A 24,846-nucleotide genomic window follows, 5' to 3' on the forward strand; every position below is an offset into this window, starting at 1 on the left:
AAAATAAAACTAGAGATCTTGTCATTTTTAATTCCTTAGTGAGGAAGCTACTGCACAAGCTGTGCAATGGCAATCACCAAGTTCTTGTAGTTTCCAGCCTCCTCCAAGCAATGTTTTCACAGACCTTCCCTGGCACTCTTTCATTTATTACTCCTGGATTCCCTCTGCTTACAGATGAAGGACCAGTAACTCTTGAGATCAATAACCTTAAAAAACAGTAGCTCAAGGGATTCTATTTCAAAATGAAATTGGCCAAATGAAACTAACTAAGAGCTGGACGATGTTCTTTTTGAGCACAATTTCCATCACAAAAGTTGAACTGAGTTTTTTGGAAGATACATTTAAGTCTAAACTTTTTAAAGGCTGAAATGTCTGGAAGCTGTCACAAAGTTAAAACAACAACAACTCCTATTTAAATGAATGCAAATGGATACAAAGCTAGAAACAAAAAGAGAGTTATGAATTGTGATGTTGAACACAGTAATGCCTAAAAGTTTCTTGAACACAACTGAAAACACTGAACTAAAAACCTATGTTCCATTTGCAGTGATCACCAGAGGGTTAGGCTCCTGGGAGTGGGACCTGAGCTGATCATCATGTCAAATGATGAAGTACCTTCTCCTGAGTAGGAACTGTTAAAAAGGCATGTCTGAAAATGTGGAAGGAAACTTTATTTGGGGAACTTATGGATTTCACAATAGCCAAAAATAAATGTTCTGCAACAGACAATTCAGAACACTAAATTTGGATTTACAGACAATAGACATGTATTTAGGTGAAGGAAGTTGAAGTCTATGTGTTTAGAACCATGAAATGAACCCTAGCAACACAGGAGTGAATCCATTGCTTGAGTCTACATTGCTAAATGAGATAGGTTCAGGGAGAACACTGATCACTGAATCTCTGATTGTCCACAGTGTTTAATTATTATCTCTCTGGCTCTGTGCTGGACCTCTGTCTAGATTTCTCTGATATCTCTCTGACTGCTGTCTTGGCAGCTTTGAGGTGCACAAGCACTTTAACATTCTCTCTTTTTTTGTTCTGTTTTGTTTTTGTTTCTGTTTTTGTTTGTTTGTTTGTTTACCAGTAGAGCTGCTGTGATAAATGTAAGCTTTTTTTTTTTTAAGTTAAATATCCTCTGAAGGATTTGTGTATATACTTCACTGACTTTATTAGAACTCAGGCATTCATCTAGTTTGAAAAAGATTAGTTCATCTTTTTCACCAGAACTAAATGCCTAAAACCAGTAAATCAGCATCTTATTCTGTCTTTATTTCACACACTGGCACAAGAAGTAAAAATACAGTCATATCAGTAGGCAGAAGACATTTGTATATTTGAGGGCAGTTGGTATAGAATCAGTAATGGTAGGACACAAAGAAACTAGAGAATGGAGAAAATATATTGATGTTCTAGGTCAAAGAAGGAGAAACAGTTGCCAGAGTGGTCACTGGACCTAGGATCCTCTAAGATAGTCCAGAGGCTGGGTGCTGAAACAGCAGGTCTTGTCAGTCCTGCTCTAGGAGGCCCAGGAGCACACTTTCTTCCACCTCTAAAAAGTGACTATGGGGAAGAGGTTTTTAGTTTCTCTCCTGTACAGAGGAGATGACAATGTTCTCAAATGCTCTCCTTGTTATCTTCCAGAACAGAGTCTAATTCTTGTGAATCAAGGTACAGATCTGAACGTGCTATGGCCCAGGTCCTGTAAACAAAACTAGTTATTTCCAGCAAAATCTTGGCAATGGAATAACAGGTATTTCCCCATTCCGAGCCTAATTCTGCAAGACAGGTGAGGACCCCTTTTATATATTTTTATTTTATTTTATTTTATTTTATTTTATTTTATTTTATTTTATTTTATTTTATTTTATTTTATTTTATTTTATTTTATTTTATTTTATTTTAATTTGCCTTTTCCTGCTACCAAGATCTGGAAACTTAAATGTGTACATTGCTTTGCGGTAATGCCTAGTATCTTGCTAGTCATATCTTGTACCCTTTTTGCAGAAAACTTTTCTAGGTGAATGTGATTTTAGTTATGAAATGCAAAATCTTGATACATCCATATTAAGAATATGGTGTAATGGTATAGCTAGAGGTTTTGTGTTCTTTATGCTGAGACCACTTGAAGCTGGTGACTGCTGTACACCAACAAAAAGTCAGCAAATATAGGCAGAAACCTTCACTTGACTGCAATATATCTTATTCATGGGAATCTTTCCAGGACAAGCAGGGAAATATTTTTCTACTTTATCTAAATTTTCACAAGGACTGAGTCACAGGCCATTTGCAGAGCTCCTGACTACAGCAGAGCAAATTCTAAGAAACCATTTATTCAGTGTCCTCTGGTTCAGCAAGGCCCTGGAATTTGGGTGACCACGGGAAGTAGTTGAGAGGTTTTCCAGCCTGACCATATGAGCCATCTCCCCACAAGAACTTCCTATTTTGGCTGAGTCTCTTCAATCAGTTTGAAGTTGCTCTTTATGATCAATAGTAGTGAGTTTAAGGATGGCTTGTTTGCCTTATGTTTGAGAAGTGGTTCTTGTTCATTGGTTTCTCTTTCTTACATCAGAGCTACTTCTGTTTGCTTTCAGATTTTAAATTGTTGCTAAATTTACAAAGAGAAGCAGAGAGTAAAAAGTGTGTAAAAACTTCTGTCTCCTGAAAAGCTAAAAGTAGAATAAGTAACATGAAACAGAATGGGGAAAGACACATAAGATAAACAAAACAAAACTTATAATACATAGTATGAATTTATAGGTAGACTGCACCTAAATAATAACATGTTACATACATGTATTGCCTAAAATAAATATATATAAAATATTCATAAATTACCTTGAGATGTAAATGTAAATGAACTTGCAGAATTCACAATAATAACAGTGAATACACATATGATATAAAAACATAGGGAAATAAAAAATATACACAATGTACCATTTTTTTCTATGTAGCCCTTGGAAAGTTTCATTTTCATAGGGAGAAAACAACAGTCACTGCACAAAGCCATTAGTGTTTGATGAAAATAAGCTGGCAAAAACTACCTCAGTAACTGAAAGGGATTTGCATTCACAGTTTTTTAGAGGTGTAAGTAAATGAATGATTTCAGTTATTGGAAAATAATATTTGCATTAGAGAGCTTAACATTTAAATATGGCAAAAAGAATGCATCTTATCTGCATTAGATCAGTGCATCTTATTTAGAGAATAGCTATGAATTTGTTGCTTTTCTTTCACAGAGAAGCTCTTCTTTTTCAAGTAGGGGTAAAGAATAACAAACGATTAATTGTTTTCTGTAGCCCATGATCTCTAAATCTCAGACTCAGCACAGATATATAACACTGCTTAGTGGGGGAAAACAGAGATTTGTTTGATAGAAATAAATATTTGAACCCTAACAGGACTTTTAAACTACCTGGAATACAGTGACTATCTTGTTCAAAAGTTATGCATTTTAATATTAGGTAATTTAAAAATTCAAAGATCCAGTTTGTTGGATCTTTGAAGGAGGAGTTTTTTATCAGTAGTTTGCTTACTAGGAAATTTAACACTAAAAAGAGTTAACTAGAAAACTGGTGAGAAATATATGTATATACTTTTTTTTTTTTTTTTTTTTTTTTTTAACGTTAGACCAAGTCTTTTAGCTATAACAACTAATATCTTGCCTTCAGCATGGACCAATGTTAGCTTAGAGGATAAATAAGTTCTTTCAATATACTTAGTGACATATACAGTATTGAAAATTAAAATATATTCCTTTCTTCTTTCATGATTAGTTTCCAAAACCTGGAATGAAGATTACTGTCCAAGACAGGATACTTGTGCAGAGGATGTTCAGCTGCTTAACAAGTATGAACAGAAGCCCACCCAATTTTGGATAACTCTGTGAGAAACAACTAATTTCTGATAAGGCCCAGAGGCAAAATCTAGAGTTAATGAAATATGTATGATACTTGGTGTGAAAACACTGAATTCCTAAATCTAAGAAAGGTTAAGAGCAGAACTGACCCTCAAATGTATCCTTCCATTTTCACTTTCAACATGGGTACAGGCCTGTATGGAAATTATTTGAGATATCATAAAACATACATCATGATTTATAAGAATTACTCTGAAAGATATAATTTCATTCTAAGAGCAGCAGTGATGAACACTTGATTTTTTTTTTCAGTAATTAAAGCTCCAAACTACTTCAGCATGCTTCTACTTTGTGCAAGGATTAATTTTGACATTTCAAAAGAACACAAATGAAAGATGCAGATGTAAGTGTATTTGCAAAAGGTGCAAAGGTGTCTAGAATACACTTTGTTTTTGTTTGTTTGCTTGTTTGTTTTCTTTCTTTCTATTTGTCTCTCAGGTATGCTAATATCCCTTTGCTCAATGCTGGTTGCAAAATGAAGCTTTAACAGATATATGTGAATAATTCTATCAGAACAATTCTGAAAGGAGATCCTCCTCATACAACAGAAAACTACAATAAGAGCTCTGGTCCTATTATAAAGCTTCCAAAACTGGTGGAAAAAGAGCTGTGTTCCGTTATTCCCAGTGCACACCTGGGAATTTACTGCTCTCTTATGTGGCTCTCACCATCTCCTTCTGCTGCAGGCTAGCCCTGTAGCACAGCTCTTTTGTCTCTCCTACCTTTGTCTAAAATTAAACTGATTTGCAGGTTTAAGGCCAAGCCATTTTGAAGCTTTGGCAAGTGAAAAGAGAGAAAATGCTCATGTGAGATCACTTCAGTTCAAACCCTCACATTGACAGAGATGCTTTGCTTCATTTGACTCAAACTGGCCAGATCATTGATCATTTTTATTCTGGCATATCACCTGTGGCATCTCTGAAGGATTTGCTTAGGTTTGATGATGTTACCACAGGTCATAATCTAGTTTATAAAAAAAATTTGGAATAGAATTAAAAGTATTGAGTAGCTATTCTGTTTCCCATACATAGCTACGGAGATGAGTTATTCTCCAAAATACAGCTTTGAATCTGAAAGCAAAGTTTGTCATAAAGAAAATAACTGATGATAAATTCATCATTACTGTCTGAGTCACTGGCATTGACCATATTTCCTCCGTGCAGTGAATTATGAAAAACAGAGCTAGAATCATAGCTAAAGCTGAGAGTGATATATAGAGAGAAAACTACAGCTCTTTGTAATGAGAAAAAAAAAAAAAAAGCAAAAACCAACCAACCAAACAAACAAAAATTGGGAGCCCCTACTAGTGTAACGTGCTGTTTATTTGCTAAACTTTAACAAATGTAAAGATATGGAAAATATGAAACTATAACAAACTTTGTTTGTTTGACATTTTTATTTTTATTTTACATTTTTTATTTTACATTTTTTATTTTTATTTTTATTTTTATTTATATATATACATATATATATATTTAAGATTTCACATTTTAACTGATACTGACAGAAATTTACCACACCACAGAAATCATTCCTGGAATGCTGTAGTAACATTTTTTTTTTCCTTCAAATATCTACTATAATCTGCAGAGTAAATTTTTTTAAAAATCACGATTACCTTACACATCAAGGTTTACTCTCTGGCTCTCCAAAATAAGGTCATTATGTCTTAATAGTCTAACACACAATCCCTTCTGCATATGTACATATACTTTTTCTCCACTTTTTTTTGGTAGAACAACAAATAGTCACTCTTACATGAGGAATACTTGGCTCTCCCTTGCAGCTTTGCATAGCTGTACGGAAGCTTGGCTTTCCTTACAGTTTAATCTTTTCTCACTTACACTTCTAGACTTCCACATGCTGGCAGTTGCATTTCCAGCTAAAATCGGACATATAGAATCCTCTTGTCCCCTGGACAGACCATAAGCCTCTTCCAGGGTGTTTCTGGTATTATGACTACATTCCTTTATTTTAATGTCAAAGCTAAGTGGACTGTTGCCAAGAAACAAAATTATACCAAGAACCCTGCATTGCTGCCAGACCATCTAAGCCAATGACTGAAATACAATTAAAATTCATTTTCCTTCTTTCTGTGGAACTGAAGCGGACATGGACTGCAGCTGTTGTGATCTGGTTTATGGGCTATCATTCCCACCTCACTTAACTCTTACTGGTACATTTTCAAAGTGAAATAGTAGAAGTTCTTTCCGTCTGTTTAATGGAAGTTGCATACTCCGGATTTCACATAATAATTCTCCTTCTTTATAGAGTGTCATGATTATTTGGGGTTCTTTTCAAAATAAGTAAAAAGGAAGGTTCACCACTTTACTGGTGTAAATCTGGAAAGACTATCTGTTTTGCAGGGATGAGGTTGGATGTAAATCTTCATGATAAATTAGCAGAATATGGACTAAAATGCATTCACTATTATTCAATGATATACTAATGCACACTTCAAAATACTCTTGTATTGTCCAAAATCATTTTGATGCATGGTAGGGTGCATGGTGTCCAAATTAATTTACTGAGAATGCAACTGTGATGACAAAGAGACCAAAGATCTACGTCACAGGACTGCTATCACATCCATGATTCTGGGACAAGAATCATGTTTTTGCCTAGGAGTAGAGAGTCAGACTCCTTGTCAGGAGGTCTGAACACATATATACTCAACTGTATTACAATAGATCCTCTAGATCCTACCCTTCTTCACTTCATGGATTTTCCGTCAATGTTTCTGTGGGCCATCTTAGAGAACCATTAAGATCACTTTCCCAAGATGTTGTGACAGTATGACAAATGAGGGAAGAATATATCCTTTTATCTTCAAATTATATTATATTATTGCCTGAATTATATTCCTTTTCGTGGACAAGAATCTATAGGGAAAAAAATATATTCTGACTCCATTTCTGACCTCTAATAATGATATATGGAGACTTGGATACAGCATTTCCTCAAGAATTATTCTTTATGATGAACAAGCTCTGAATCACTCTTGATGCTGCAGAAGTCATGTACTAAAGACAAGCTGTCAAGTCAAAAATTATTTTCTATTCTTTCAAGCTTTTTAACTGATAATTTCAGAGAGTTCCACAAACAAACAAACAGACAAACAGACAAACAAAATTTAATTATATGAAATAGAAACCATTTTTCTGATAGAAGTTATTCAAATGTATTTGAATACCTAAGTACATGTATTCCTTTAGGCCTGCACATTCAGTAACTGCGTGCATATGCACCATATGACATTTGTTATGCATGTTTTCTGCTATATGTTCATACGTAAATCAGTCACCATGCCAGTCTAGAAGCTACAAATTGTATATGTACAAACACATAATACAATGACTTCATTTAAGCATACTAAGCTGTATTATAGAAAGATATTAATGCATGCTGATATTTCAAAGAATGTTTTCGATTTAGGACTTCTCTTTAAATAAGATCTCAGATCTATTTTTATCCTGCTAGATATCTTATGAATTCCAGTATAATACAAGTTTGTTAACATGTGATTATGTATTGGATTCTAGAAATTATGCATTGCCAATTATTTATTTGATTTTTGAGACCACTTCCAAACTAAGAAATTATGCATCTAAAGAAAGACACAAAAATGTGTATCTGATCAACATAAAACACTGGGTGAATAAACACAGAAAATTAATGTGAAACTTTGTTATAGGTGTAGAATTCTATTAAATTATATCTGCATAATGATTGAAATGAATAAGCATGAAATAAAATCTTATCCCATAAAAGCTTCTAACCTTGAGTTTTCTGTTGTTTTGCTTATTTTAACTGCAAATTATAAAAACAGTAAATAAAAATAATAACCATAAACAAACAAACAAAAAATTATGAGTTCTGAATTCCATATTATTTTATTTAATTTCATTTCATTTCATTTCATTTCATTTCATTTCATTTCATTTTGCCTGTGAGTAACTATAAGAATACTTCTTTATCAAGATGCATGCTGAAGGACACTCTTATTTTTGATGGAAAAACCTACATTTTATGTCTGTGAATACAGTCATATCATTATTCATTTCAGAGTTGCAGCTCTCAGTTTTGTTCAGCCAGCCAGGAACTTCTGAATGCTCTCCATTTGTTATTATTATTAACCTAATTAAGGAGAAAAGATCAAGTTAGTCAATTTGGACATCTACTTACATTTAAAGAACTCCATGAGGCTGTTTTCAAATTACTAGAGCCTAACCTTGATACAACATCTGTAGGGTTTTATGAGACCTCCAGAAGGAGCTTCTATCTACTGTCAAAGGACTTACCCCTCTCCATTCCTTGTATGTTTTCTTTGTATGGATTTTTCTGTTGCCCTTGCTCAATTAACTATGCCTGCAAAGGTTTCCAGTTTTTGAAACTCATTTATCCTGTTAAACAGTTAAAACTTATGTTGTGCCATGTGTTCTACCACGTTGTGTTGTAGCACTGCTATATAATCTTGTATAGGAGTGCTATATATATTATGGAGCAAGGTATATCTTATATACCTTGTCTGGTATTAAGTACAAGACAAAACTCTCTCCATGAAGCAGTCAAAATAAAGCCCCTGTTGGTTCTGGAAGTTGGAGAGTTCAGCTGGGTGGATGTTGTCTACTCTATGCAAGTTGAACTCTCATATCAAAAGTTACTGAGCAAATGTTGAGAAACAGTACTGATGACAAAAAATGTGAGACTATATCATCTTTTAACTTTTAAAGCAAAGAAAATCTAAACTGGTTATATTTATGTGTCATCTACATTGCAGATTCATTTATCCTGACTATGTTAACTCCTGCCCCCTTTTTTTTTTTTTTTTTTTTTTTTTTTTTTTTTAATTCTGCTACAATAAACATCTGTATTTTACACTGTTTTCCTCAGATATTGAAGCTTGAATTTTTATTTTATTTTACTTTATTTTGGCAGTTCATATACCAGTTATCTGTGTTCATGGCTCTCAGATTGTGAACTGTGCCACTTGTTTAGTTTTACTATGATAACAGGGTCACAGGTTAATTCAAATGGGAAGGAACATCAGGAGGTCTCTAACCCAAGCTGCTGCTCAAAACACGGGCAGCTCTGAAGTTAAACAAAGCTGCTCAAGACTTGAGCAGCTTGAGTTGGACCTTGAAAACTTTCAAATATGAGGATGACACAACCTCTCTTGTCAACCTGTTAGTACCACTTTTCTCAATTTAAACACAGTAAGATTTTAAATTTAATGTAAATAAGAAAAAAATAACCAACAATTTCAAGAGTTCAGACTGGCTGAGAAGAAGATAAAAATGTTTGCATATGGGTTTTTCTGCGTCGAGTGCACCCTCAGTAAGTTTGCAGATGACACCAAGTTAGGTGCGTGTGTCGATCTGCTCGAGGGTAGGAAGGCTCTGCAGAAGGACCTGGATAGGCTGCACTGATGGGCTGAGGTCAACTGCATGAAGTTCAACAAGGCCAAGTGCCGGGTCCTGCACCTGGGGCGCAATAACCCCAAGCAGAGCTACAGACTGGGAGAGGAATGGTTGGAGAGCTGCCAGGCAGAGAAGGACCTGGGAGTGATGGTGGATAGTCGGCTGAATATGAGCCAGCAGTGTGCTCAGGTGGCCAAGAAGGCCAACGGCATCCTGGCTTGTATCAGGAACAGTGTGACCAGCAGGGCTAGGGAGGTGATCGTCCCCCTGTACTTGGCTCTGGTGAGGCTGCACCTCGAGTACTATGTTCAGTATTGGGTCCCTCGCTACAAGAAGGACATCGAGGTGCTTGAGCTGGTCCAGAGAAGGGCGACGAAGCTGGTGAGGGGCCTGGAGAACAAGTCCTATGAGGAGCGGCTGAGGGAGCTGGGCTTGTTCAGCCTGGAGAAGAGGAGGCTCAGGGGCGACCTTATCGCTCTCTATGGGTACCTCAAGGGAGGCTGTAGCGAGGTGGGGGTTGGTCTGTTCTCCCACGTGCCTGGTGACAGGACGAGGGGGAATGGGCTAAAGTTGAGCCAGGGGAGTTTTAGGTTAGATGTTAGGAAGAACTTCTTCACTGAAAGGGTTGTTAGGCATTGGAACAGGCTGCCCAGGGAAGTGGTGGAGTCACCATCCCTGGAAGTCTTCAAAAGACGTTTAGATGTAGAGCTTAGGGATATGGTTTAGTGGGGACTGCTAGCGTTAGGTCAGAGGTTGGACTCGATGATCTTGAGGTCTCTTCCAACCTAGAAATTCTGTGATTCTGTGATATTTTATTTTATTTTACTTTATTTTATTTTATTTTATTTTATTTTATTTTATTTTATTATTTTATTTTATTTTATTTTATTTTATTTTATTTATTTTTTTTTTTTTTATTTTTTTCTGTTTTGTATTTAACTCTTTTCAAAAATATGCATCACACACCTTTAGGAAAGTATCAGAAGACAATAAGGCTACATCTACTTTCCCACTGTGGCCAAGGAACTATGCTCACTTTTCTGTCCTGTTCCTAGTAGCTCTCACATTATTCAGTGTTCTTTTGCACAGTTCAAGATTATCTTCCCAGTACTGAATCAGGTAAGCCATGGCTTTATGAGAAAATGAAGCCATATACTATAACCAAGATGCAATCCAAATGCCTCCTGGTAAGAGCAGCCAGAGTTTTTCCAACATTATCAAATGTTTGCCTACTGAGAACTTATGTTTGTTGTTGGTCAGAACAAAATACCACAAACTCTAGCAATGTAGGGGTTAAATACAATCTTGATTCACTCTATATTGTATAACATTTTGTATTGTAAAGTTTATTTGTGATGTCATTTCAGTGACTGAAATGATTTGCTGGCTCAGTGAAGTATATGGCTTTTTTTATAGATTTGAAAGAGTACAAAAAGTTATAGTTGTGCAGCAGTAGATGCAGAAAGTAATTCAGCATACTAGGCAGCAAAAAATGGACAGGTTAATGGACATATATGGAACTCTGCTGCATTTAGAGAAGCTATTTTAAATTCTGTAAGAAGTTAATCCTGCTCCAATAACTTGACTAAAGACTGTAAAAATATCTTTGCCAGGAAAGGATATCAACATTTTAAATCTACTTTATGCTGATAAAGAGAGGGAGGGGAGAGGAGTCCATTTTCATGGGATAAAATGGAATTGAAACAGAAACCTCTTTGTCTCAAGAAATATTGCACCTGCATTAAGTCCACTGCTGATCAGTCAAAATCTGATTTTTTCCTTCTCCTCCCTGCCTTCGGTATTTTCAGCAGTGAGGAATGTGAGGCATGTAAACCATTATTCTTGTCACTGATAATTTATTTCTTCAGCTGTGAAAAAGAATAGACCTTCCTCACCTAAGTTATGGTCAGAAAGTTATCTCAGCAATGCACTGGTACCTTGTAACACTATATTAAACTATTCAGGGCTTCATATTTGTGTGACAGACTTCAGCGATCCATTTCCTGCTCATCTAAAACCCAGGGTTAGGGGTCTTGTTCTGACTAGGAAAGTCTTTTAGAAATGTGTGGTGGTTTCCAAGCAATGCAACAATGTAGAAATCTTTTATTTATTTATTTATTTATTTATTTATTTATTTATTTATTTATTTATTTTTGATGTAGAAACCTTTTACCCAAGCCATTCAAAGAAAGAAGCCTAGCAATGTGAATGTGTCTAGTTTGTTTCCAACTTAGAGCTTGGTCAGTCACCATGAGTGGGAGAATGTGTGCATTCTTGTTCAAAGAATACTTATTGATACTCCCATCTCAAGCTTGCAGAGCATTTCATAGACGATTATGCTAAAGTCTATCCTTAGCCTGGTTTTATACAATCTGTGCATTAACAACTTTAATTATGGAACAGATTTTATATTCATGACATTCAGAGATGACAGCAAGCTTAGAGAGGCTGCATGCATTTGAGACTATGATCAGAATTTAAAACAAATTGATTACATTTAAGAAAATTTTCAAATTTAGCAGGATAGAATTTTGAAAAGAACAGTGTTATATGTAGGAAGTGGAAAGTAAAATATTTCTTCTGGAAGCAACAATACTGAAATACTGTCTGGCAGGTTATAGTAGTAGAAAAATACACACACACAAAAACCCTCTTAACTCAAGATGAAACATATTCTGATTGTGGATCAAAACTTTGATGTACTTAGCAGAAAACTGCAGAAATAATTCTAGTCTACCACACCTTAATGTATCTAGCTGGGATTCTTGTGCTTTTCAACTTCACTCTTAAAAGAAAGTTGTACCTGGTCTGAATAAAGACCAGAAGTCAATATTCCAGAGGATAACAACATGGAAAATGAAAGATTAAATTATGTACACTCACAGTGAAGGGAGTCCCTATTCTTTAAAATAGGAAAGACAAGTGCAAAGAATCAATTTGGCTGCTATGGAGATTTAAGCAACATGTTCAAGAACTGCCATGTGGAACTACAAACACAGAAAAATTTAGGGCTGATCACAGAATCATGCAATCACAGAACAGCTGAGGTTGGAAGGGACCTCTGAGGATCATCCAACCTCCCTGCCAACCAGGATCACCTAGAGCACATTATGCAGGATGGCATCCAGAGAAGGAGACTTCTCAACCTCTCTGGACAGCCTGTTCCAGTGCTCTGTCACCCTCACAGTAAAGAAGTGCCACCTTATATTCAGCCAGAACCTCCTGTGCTACAGTTTGTGCCCATCGTATCTCATCCTGTCACTGGGCACAACTGAAAAGGTACTTCATCCTCTTGACACCTTCCCCACAGATATTTATACACATTGATGTATAAATATCCCTTCTATTTTCTGGGCTAAACAGGCCTTGTTCTCTCAGCCTGTTCTCAGAGCCCAGAACTGGACACAATACTCATATATTTCATATATTGAAAAAATAGTAACAGTCTTCATCTCTCTGGCACTTCCCATTTTTCCAAGGCTTCTCTGAAAATATCATTGGAGTTCTAAAGTGATCCTCTGAAAGCTGTTTTACACATCTAAGGTGTGAATCTTATAGTCTTACAACTTAATCTGTTTAACTTTAGAGTCTGCTCTTTAATATGCTGATGAAATGGAAAAAATTTCATAATTGTCTGTAGTGACAGAAACATATTACCTGTCTTTTCCTCCTAAATCCCTTTATATTATTATTATTTTTACTATTATTTCTGCTTTTTCAGTAAGTAGAGGGACAAATTTTTAAACAAATTCAAAACTGAACATTTAAGCAGGACAAAAAGATGTATGATAGCTCTTACACCTGCAGGACATCAATTCATGATCTCAGCTCCATTCACAAATAATCACACCAATCTATTAGACAAGATGCACATAATAGAGGGGACATGTCAACCGTCTCAAATGAAAGGTTGATTTTGGAGGCATTTGAGTGTCTGAATAGTCTACCTATAGCAAGTTAAACATCATCATGAATAACACCACCATGAGCCACAATTATGATTCAAATTACATTACTTTGCACTTAGAGCAGATTTGGAGCAGAATATTTGCATAATAGGCTGTTATGCAAATGGAAGATACCTTCTTAAGATGGTGTAACTCTATCACTTACTTAGGATCTCAGACTTTTTTATTAGAATTTGCAGGCATTTCTAGATGTAAAATTATACCAGAACAGACTGAAATGGTGCATCAGGTCCTTATTTAGCTAAAAGATCATTAAATGTTTGCTTTTTTTTTTTTTTTTTTCTTTTTCAAAATATCTCTCAGCTCAGTTTTCTTAGACTCCAAGAAGAAACCCTTTTCTCAGAGAGATACAATCTCTATTAACAAATTATTTTTCTTCTAATATATTTGTTATAGTTTCTGTAGATGACATAATATACATTGGTAAATTCTCTGTTTTAGTATAATAATTAAGCTTTTTCACAGTGTTATCTGTTATATCTGTTTTTATTATATTTTGTTATATTTATTTTTATTTTTTTAATTATTTTAAAAAATATTATTTAAAATTATTATTATATTTTATTATATTATATCTGTTATATCTGTTTTAATTACAGATGTTAACTTTTTCATTCCCTGTACCAATATGGAAATGTCAGAAAATTCAGTTTCTTCAACTCTAGAGTTGAAAATATATGAAAGGGCATATATGCACTGTACAGACTGACTCCCTTTTGTTTGGTATAACTTTTCTGCCAGTCAAACATGCAATTTCAATGATACAGTTGTGAACATGGTCATCCTCAAAACACAACTATCATGAAAACACGTTATATAGTTCCTCTGAGTGGAGCTATAAGAACTGCCTAAAGTACTGACAGACATCAAGAATTTGCTCTTCTTGACTAACTAATAATCTCTAGGGAATGCCTTCAGTCTTTGTTGTTTGTTCCTGGTAAACATTGTATCGAGAATGGTTTCTGGCTCAACAAAACTGTAACAAACAGGAAAGGTCAGATATATGGAAATGTATTTACATATGCATATATACTCGCATATGCACACACAATTACACAAATATATCCACCCATTTAACATTTTTCAATTTATTTTAAAATGAATTGACACTATATAACAGCAATCTTATCCTTGAATCCCAAGGCATCGTATATCATATATTTTTCTTTGCTCATAGTTACATGATTTGATCCTGTCTTGTTTCCAAAATTTCCCTTCATGCTGCATATAGGTTTACCATTATGTTCACTTCAACGTTGAGCTCATTATTTTCTTTCTGGGAGAAGAAACTAGTAGGCGAAACTCACTTCCCAGCTGAGAACAATCCCATTCAACGCTTATTAGCACTGGCCAGATGAGAATAATCCAACAATACTGAGGCTACAGTCTAAGATGGCCTTAAACACTTACTTTTCAAACATGAAAAAGATAGATTAAAGTCCATGTAAAATATACGGACCATGTGCAAAATCTAGTCTTGAAAGGACTGAATGGATTAAATCAAATACAGTGCTTCTTAGCTCTTTGCTCCAAATTTTCAGCTTTCCATCCTTAGTATTTTTGAGAGAGAAAGAGAGAGAGAAAGAGAGATAAATTTTGAATATTGTGAGCCTATACTAAGCTTCTTTTTATAATTACAGGTAGCTGAATCAGTTTTGATCAGTGTATCTACTATGATGATAGAGACTTCTAATAAAACTGAAAATTTTAGACAGATATGCTGCAGAAGTAGAGATTAGGAAAAAAAGTGTTGCATGAGTTTATCTTAGAAGGTCTTGAGAAAAACATTAGCATCATTTTCTGGAAAAAAAAAATCTATCCTTCAGATTTTGCTTTAATTCTGTTTCAGTATCATATTTTCTCTATACTTCTTTAGGTTTCTTCTGTCTCCATGAGTTTCTGCATAGGGAGGCCTAGAAGACATTACCTAGTTTCTGTGCTTTTCAGCAAGATGTCAAACAGTATTACAGTATTCAGAAATGTTTGCTTTTCAGAGATTGTCTATACTGCCAATCTCTGTGTTTTTGCTTGCATTTGCTGACTAAGAAAAAATATCCTCATTATCACTCAATAATGAGTTACATTCAGTGACAAGTCATTGAAAAAAATAAAGTAGCAATGTCTCTGTTGCAGGTAAGATAAGAGAGAAATCATATGCAGATATGTTTTCTGAAGTTAGTATTATTTAGACAATAGTGAATATTAAAAATTCACTGATGAATTGGAACTTCCAGATTCATAGGGGGGTTGGTCAGTTAATACTACACAATGTCAGACTACAATGAATGACTACAATGACAGACTGCAATGACAGACTACATGAAACCATTTGAGTTTTAGAGTTTTTCTGCTTCATCCATCATGCTGCAAATAGGACTAAGGATGTAAATGTAGGTTGTTCCATGTACTCCATGTCCCTGCTCCAAAGTCCAGAGTGCGACAGGGATGGTTGAAACAGGTTTCCAATTTGATCTTATTCAGAAGTTTCAATTTGAGTTTGTTCCAAACCACAACTGAATCACAATTTTTTTCCAAGTTGCTACCATCTTAGAAACATCATGATTTGTTGGCGATAATGAAAAGTATGTGAAGTACATGGAGTAGAGATTAAGTACATGATTGTATATATAAGAATCCTAGGGTGCATCCAGTCCTTCTTTGTAACATCCACTATTTGGTAATTGCCTGCTTTCTCTTTTTATTTTTGGTGGTTTTATCTTTGCAATTAAAATTTTACTGTTTAAAAACCTTTTGAGAAAATATGTGTAATTTTAATGTGTTTCACAAAGTATAAATATACCAATATCAAGTCCTTTACATTCTGAAGTGCGAACAGTGGATTCTCATAAGGTTTCTCAAATCTGCTTAAGATTAGGCCTAAAAATAAATTGGAGCAGAAAGAATGTTTTTATGTGCTCAGATATTAGGACCAGCTTGAGCTGCAGATCATCTTGGCAGCCATTGCTGGACCTCCCTGGTGTCTAAGGAATTGCAAACTCCATTCCAAATCCTTTCGGAAATTGCCAGTTTGATAGAATAACATTGCAGGAAACCACTCAAATTTAACATATTTGTTGTTTCATGTTCTGCCAAAACAATGACAGGAGACCAGATTAGGTCACACTTTGAAAAAAAAAAAAAAAGAGAGAGAGAGAAAAGCACAGACAATAGATTCAAATGCTGCATTTTATTATTTAAAATGTATCTTTTTATTTTGAAAATGCAGAGTAAGAAGAATATGTACAATTCACAATATCATTCTTTTGTGACTAGCTTCATAACACAGCTTCATAACATATAGAATAAACTTTTTTTTTCTTTTTTTTCTTTTTCTTTTGAGGAATAAAAAAAATTGATTTTCCACAGGAAAAAAAAAAAAAAAAAAAAAAGATGTTATCATATAGCTGGAAGGGATATTGTTAATTATTTGTATTACTGTAGTTAAGTGGAAGATGCACTGAGAGGGGTGATTATAGGAAGAGAGTTTTTATACCACCAAAACATTTTAAATGTAATATTTTAAATTTAAGTAAGATATAGAACAATACCTCTGATTTTAAAATGACTGCATCTAGTTTACAAAGTAAATTAAAGTATAAATTATAAGTTATTGTCTACTTACTTAATTTTTTTTTGTAAATTTGATTAGAGTACAAGTTCAGTGATTAGTAAATAACCATTTGAAAAAAAAAAAAAAGAAAAAGAAAAAAAAAAAAGTGTCCGAAACAACCTGCTCCTGTTACTTGAAGTTGCACAGAAATAAAATGAAAAGGAGAAAGCAGATTGACAGCAGGTTCTATAGCGGCTAAATTCAGGTGTGCCAGAGACAAGTAGCTAAATGATATCCTTACAGATATATGTTAAATGCATTTTATATGAGGCTATATCTTGAAGAGAACTCAATTAAAAAAAAAAAAAAAAAAAAAAAAAAGATACTTTTATTCACTGGCTTTTTATAGCCTAGATGGTAAAGTTAAACATTTCATGTTTCTGGTGTAATGGGAAAGGGTGTGACATATTCTGAGAACCACCGAGCCTTGCTTTTAAAATATATTAAGACCATCTATATTAATAGTGAGTGGTATATAACCTGTGTATTACAATATTAATATGAGTAATGATAAAATTTTGTGTTACAGTCCTATGGAATTGTGTTATAGAAACATATCCTAAATCTAGAAGCTGAAGTAAGATTCGTCTGCTATACTGTCTTGCTTTTTTTTTTTTTGGGGGGGGGGGGGGGGGGAGGGATATGGGGGATATTAAGTACTCAAAGCTATGAATGCTTTTGTTCCCAGCTCAACTTTGGAGTTTGAACATCTCACTGAACATCCAACTGGAAAATGTTGGTTCAACAAAAGATAAATATCTCTTGAAAATGTATCAATATTGACAACATTTTCTGTGAAAATTACCAGATATCTTGTTTCAACAACATAGATTTTTTATTTTTCTGCTTTGATTATGAGTCAAGGTCATTCTTATCTAGAGGGGTACATATTAGGGTGCTTTTGCTTTCAGAACAATTTTCTGTCTATAATAAAAATACTATTAAAACACGTTTTTGAAAAAAAAAAAAGTTACGTTTAAGATTTTTCATTTCTAATTTTTATTCAAAAAGCTTAAACTTTACTTCTGATGGAAACATCTAGCATCCACCAGTACAAATCAACTCCATCTTTGTTCTTCCTTGCTTGTTAGCTGCTGAGCAGAAGGTATATAATTTGGTGGGGGTGTTAGAGCTGTTGGAAGTACTCCCATCTTCTGTAGTTTACAGTTCTTTGTCACCTTGATTTATAAAAACACCTCAATATAATAAAATAAATTATTTTAGCCCTTAGAAAAAAAAATAATATTATGCATAAAGCTTGGTTCCTCTCTGTTATTAAATGCATTTGAGACAGAGATTGAGGATCAGTCTATTTTTCTTCCACATCAGATAAGAGGCCCTTGTTTCCCTTTTAAAAATTGAAATGGCAGCTGTTTTGGCAGCTGCATAGCCATGTAAACAAGATACCGTTTTCAAGTTTCCACATATTTATCATATTACAGGCTCTGGGAGACTGAATCAATAAAACAAAAACTCTAAGTAGAGGTTGAGTGGGTTAGACTACCAACAAGGAGATGTGTTGTAATCCTAGCTTAAAAAAGTCTAGGACAATAAGGAATTCTAACAATAAAATTAAAGCACTGTTTCCTTCACAAACAGGAAATTGGTATTTACATAGAATATAATAAATATATATAACTAACTGAATATTTAAATAAATTATTAGAAATCATTTATATTTTTAGCTTATTTTCAAAAAAAGACAACAATAAAAATATTTATTAAGCAAAATGACTAACAAAAAATGCACTCAGTTTCAAAATGCTTTTAACAGGACAAAATTGTAAAAGAGAGTAATAGCTATCTGCATTTTCTTTCATAAATGATGAGTCATTGATTCCCTTTCTTCTTGCACTGATAGAAAATTGGTCTAAAGAGAAATGAAAATACTCAACTGAAAAAGCAGAGGGGGGAATATAATCTCTTTTTGCTAGGCTAGATATTATGTGTTTTGCAGGGTATTTTGTTTTCAAGCCCTTTACATCTCAGCATGACTGTGTGTGATGTAGCTTATGATTGCAGAGACATTAATTTCTTGTAAAGTCAACCAGGTGAATGCTGCAACACAATATTTCACCTTGGGCATGTGGATTTGTTTCACCTTAGGCATGTGGACAGTCTCACTAATTCTAATGCAGTTCACTTTTGCTTCCTTTTTAAGTATCTAAAATTTTGCATAGTTTTATTTTTTTTTTTTTTTTTTATTTTTTATTTTTTTTCTGGATAGATAAGTATGTTTTGTTCTTCTGCCATACTAGATAGCTTTTGCATTCTCCATATGCTGTAGATTTTGCAGTAAACTATGGTTTAGATGTCCCTGAGAGATTCCAAATTTTGCTTAATGTCTTAATTTTTAAAGTACACTAGGTTATTAAAAAGCGAGATGTAGAGGGCTTTCAGAAAGCCATAAAATTTGTAAAAATGGACCACTGAGAATTTAGTCTGAAGTCTAGTGATTCCAATATTTCCATGATAAAGGCAGTTGGGAAACATTCAGACCATCTGAAGCTCACTTTGTTTTGGATTTATTGGAAATGCAGTCTTTTGTAATCCAAGAAAGTAATCCAAAACACTTATTCACAAGCATAACCTATCTTATATGTAGCCAGCGTTGATGTTTTGGACCACAAAGTTTCCTAGTTCTACATATGCAGATACAAACAAACATATGCTGCCTATCTAACTTACTGATGTCCTTGGAAAATCTTCCCTTTATGTTCCTTTTGAAACTGGGAAGATGCATAGCTGCATAATAGATCCGTTTTTTTAGACTATGTTCTGTCCTTGGGGAAGAGATACAGATATATCTCATGGTCACTTTTAAAGAAAATGTGGCAGTTGTCTGAGGCCACTCGGATGTGTGTTTACTTTCAAAGATCCAAAGGGATGTGGGAATACAGAGCAAAGAATAATGCAAAGTGGGATGGGTACAAGTGCATAACTCAGCTGTCTCAGATGATACCTAGAAAAGTGGCATAAACATATGTGTGTGTTTGTATAAGTGTATGTATAGCACTTGCAAACAATCACATACTAATACACGCACACACACGTTTATATGCATATCTACAAGCTTCTAAAATATTTTTGCTGGGTGTGTGGCAAAAAAACAAACAAACAAAAATTTTCTTGCCTAAAGCACTGAATGTCTAAGGCCAGGCCTGACTGCAAAGACAGTTAGCATCAAATGATGGCTTCTTGTGCAAGGACTGGACCACAGCACGTTTAATGTTCTTTGGCAGTTTGCCCTACCCTAAGGCAATAGTAAAATATGTTCTTTAGCATTCAAACAAATAAAATTAATCAAGGGATTCATGCAAAAGGGATGTGAATCAGGAAAAAGATAATAATAATAATAATAATAATAATAATAATAATAATAATAATAATAATAATAATAATAATAATAATAATAATAATAATAAAAACAGAGGGGTCTTTTAGCCATACCAGAAGACAGAAATGTTGAATTCTTTTAGATGTAGGACAGAGAAATTGAAACAGGTGTCAGAGGCAAGCAAAGTCTGCACCCCACAGGCAGTGCTTAAATGTTGTATATGCCAATGCTGAAGTAAGCCACTGGTGACAGGATCCCTACATGGGTGGTCAGGCAGATACCTATCAGCCCAGAGCTGAAACATACCCAGAACATCAATTTTGACTGCATCTAAACTGAGCTGCAGGTGTGCACCGCAGTATGCCCTAAACCAGAAATCTGGTCGAAGCATGTGATGGCTGCCATCCAGACAGCACTCCCAGTTAGCCATCCTATAGAAAACAGATTAAAGGGAGAAGACTTGCTCTGGTTTGGAGGCAAGGCCTTCATCCAGACCCATGAGCTCTAAGCTCTGAAGTGTTTCTTCTCCTTCTAATTTAGGCTGCAGCCTCTAAGTTTTCAAGTACCCACCATACTTCCTGTCTATTTGCTAATTTGTATAATAATAACAATCATACCAATTTTGGGGGTGGAGTAATAGCTCAACAGCTGCTAGCGTAAACACATAAATGTTTTTGCCTTTCTAGAAAACAAGTCATATGTTACAGAAGCAATTCAGTAAATAGTTTAGGCAGCAAATGTGACATTTAGCATCCCATTAAAATCCATTAAAATTCTGGGGAAAACCTAATCAACTTTGCACTTGGTATATGCTAAGCACTTAGCAGGCCAGGCAAAAGGCTGTCTATATACTCTGCTGTTGTAAAGTTATAAATACCACCTTGGATCCAGACTGAGTGACCTGAATGTCTGGACACACTAGTTTTCTACAGCAAACTGCATCTGCCTGTAGATAGTTTGCTAAGCTGATAGGAGAAGAGGATCCAGACTTAGCCATTTTGTCTTGGAGATTGATATGTCCTTCATCCCCCAAGTCACCAGAGACTGCAACAGTGAAATGCATAATATTGTTATATCACCCAGCATCTGAAATGTTTCTTTCAGACTGGAAAAAGTCAAACCCACTGACATATGAGGAAGTCCTGAAAGAAGAAAAAAAAAAAAAAAAAAAAAAAAAAGACAGTGAAAGTTTCTAATTGTTGCAGCTCATTCTTGCTACATTTTATATGTGTAAATGAACCTTCTTTCCTTATTTAACCATATTTAGATTGATGTCAAACACTAAATTTACTGTTTTGAACCTGGATGAATTTTAAGTTTCTTTACATTCTGGGATAGAGATTTGCACCTACTTGGCAGAAGTTTTAGATGTGTGACTAAATCGCTGTCACATCAGAAGCTAAAAATAAGAACCGTAATTTTCATAGATTTAAGTAGCTCTGATTTAAGCCTGTGACTAGTATTTGGTCTCCTCTTCCATGTGATTCCTTCTGTCAATCAAGCCAAAAGTTTTCTGAGGACAGAGAGAAGCAGCTGCAGATTGAATAGGAGCTCTGAGTAGCTCATCAGCACAGCTGTTCCCCTACATTTGTTTCTAAAGCAAAAAGTCTTTTGTGTTTATATTAGGTAAGGAAATGTACTATTTGTGCCTACGACAGTTTTCATTAAAACTTCTGAAAAGCAAAGAAGGCAAAAAATATACTTAGGGAATGTATTTGTATAGGAGATGAGCACTGGATAAGGAGTTAATAGATTTTGATTATATTTGCTTTAGTAACAGCTTTTGATAGAAACATAGATTTAATTTGGTTAGACTATTAACATTGTTGATTATTTTAGTACTGTACTGTTTGTAAAGTGAATTGTGGTCTCTCTTTCTCTCTTCCTCTCACTTTCTCTGTTTCTCTCTTTCTCTATATATTTTTTTCTCTCTTTCTCTCTTTCTTTTTCTCTTTCTCTTTCTCTTTCTTTCTCTTTCTTTCCCTCTTTCTCTTTCTTTCTTTATCTTCCTTCCTTCCTTCCTTCCTTCCTTCCTTCCTTCCTTCCTTCCTTCCTTCCTTCCTTCCTTCCTTCTTTCCCCCCTCCCTTTCCCCCTCCTCCCTTCCCCCCTCCCTTTTTCTCCCCTCCCTTCCCCCCTCCCTTCCCTTCATCCCCATCCTCATTTCTTCCTCTCTTCTCTCTCCCCTGCTTCTTTCCCTTTACCATCCTGTTCTTTCTCAAAAGGAAGCGCATAAAACTGCTACAATTAGAGAAACAACATCCGTATTTATAAATTAACTTATAAATTCAGGGAAAAAGTGGTTTAGTTCTCTTCATGTGAGAAGGACGTTGACTTTTAAAAAGACAGCAATATTCCTTTGCCAGAGTTATGAGACATCCTTCCTCTGACATTCAGGGAAAACTGATTACTCCATCATCTTCATGAAGAGACTCCTAGTTTAAGGAGAGGAACATTAAAAATTCCTTTTGCAGGAGAGCAATTTTTCTGACACTGTAAAAAAGAGATCATCCTCTGATTTCTAGCTGTGCCAAGAAGACTATGATTTGCCTTGATTTTGTGTTGATTTTGCTCACATAAATGCTTCATTGCTTGTCTAATAAGATTAACTAATGTGATCTGTGTTTTGAACTATTTTATAACCAGATTTTAAAACAGAAAGACCTGTGAACAAAATCTGCACACCATAGAAGACAAAGTAGATCATGTCAAAGTATGTGAAAAATCACAGTTTTTATTTTAAAAAATACATACATAAATTAGCAGGTTTTTTTTGTCTTTGTACATATAGATCCAGTGGTTCATAAAATGCCTGACCCAAAACCACTGAAATCAATGAAAGTTTCTGTTGACTTCCAAAGGCTTTGGACCAAACCCAGTGTACACATTCATGGCTTCAAAGTAAGAGACCCATTAAAAAATGTAGTTCTTGCTGTCTAACACTGCAGTCTTTTGTGTTTTCATTATAACAATTGCAACAGAAGTTCTTTGTGCCAGATGTTGGGTCACTCACGAAAAACATCTGTTACCAGCACGCAAAACCTGACTGGATCAGGGCCATTAGGAAAAATAAACAAAAATACATTCTTTGTTTTCTTTACAAGACTTATTGTAATTCTCTCAAGAACATGATCTTTCCCCACAGGAGTAAGATTTTAAGAGTCATATACAAAAAAAAAAAATGAAGACGTTAGATCAGTGCCAGAGAGAGTGTTCCTGGAAACTTCTAGAGTCATTTGGATCTAGCCTGAAACAACGCAGCGAACCAGCTTCCCTCTTCTCTGACCTTAAATTTATCTTTTCCCTGCTGTCTGAGGTAAGACACCAGCTTCAGTATTATTTGGGTCACACAATTCTTTTTTCCTCCTCTTACCATTTCTCCTCCTTAGCAGGCAATTTGGACTGGGATATTTCAAGCTGTTTAGATTGTTAAATGTTTAGTGAGCAGTTCAGTTGGTCTTTTAGGAAAAAGCCATGTGTCAAGTCTATTTTCAAAGCCTAGCAGCCAAAGTTCACACAAGGTAGTCATGTACCCCAGCAGTCAGGAATCAGTCTCAGAGGATTTGCTTTTGGCAGAGAGTATTTAATGGTGGTTTGTGCTAGCAGGAGAGCTGTGACCTGGGACACAGACCGGAGGTCTTCTCTCTGGGAAAGGTCATGTGCTATGCTGAAAACTTGGGGCTATGCCCAGCCATTCTTAGTAGCTGAGCTCACATTTGCAGAAGACCTCAGAAAGGAACTCCCACAAGTATACAGACCAACCGAGGGAGAGAGACTAGTTTGCCTGTGAAGGAGTACAGCTATTGTGCTACTAAAATATCTTTAAAGTGGTGAAGGAAGGTAGAAAGTTCAAAAACAATGGCGATTACACAGACTGTGATTTCAGCAACAAGCCCAGTGCCTAAGATAAAATCCATTATGATCAGTGGTATTGATGGAATACGGCCAAGGACTCCAGTAGTTTTGGGATTATGCCTATCGAGGAACAGAAGGAATGTAAAGGACTCAGCAGAAATTTTCATATAAAATATTGGGAGGAGAATGTGGAATATGGTGAAAGTTAAAATTTTTCAAAATGTATATTTCTAGTCATACAATTAAAGATGTTAAAACCTTAAAAGAGTCAACACTTTAATGTTAACCCCTTATTTTAACCTTATTTTACCTAACCTATGTTTGGTCATGACATTTTTCTTGCAAGTCCTTTCCTCTACCCACCTTTTTTTTTTTTAATAAAGATCTTGAGTTTGTTCTGGCACAAAGAAAGGAAAATTGACCCCAAATGTACTAGCTGCCTAGTCTTCTTGTTGGTCCTATACACACAGGTAGCAGATGGGTAGAAGTGTAATTGCTGTTCAGAACTGTAGGACAGAGGAGGTTTAGGGGAATATCAGCCCATTCCTCTTTGGATGTGCATTTGCCTGTGGAACACAAAGCACATACTACTCACAAAGCAGGCTGCAGATGTCAGACCTATATTTTTCATGATCTGCTTCAATATTATTCTCCATAAAGACCTCCAGGATGGTACTGTGAATCTCGTTACTGAATTTTGCTTTTGCTTGCTGATACTGGCTCGGTACTATTACCC

This window comes from Aythya marila, assembly GCF_965140915.1.
Source record: "Aythya marila genome assembly, chromosome: 1".
Lineage (NCBI taxonomy): Eukaryota > Metazoa > Chordata > Aves > Anseriformes > Anatidae > Aythya > Aythya marila.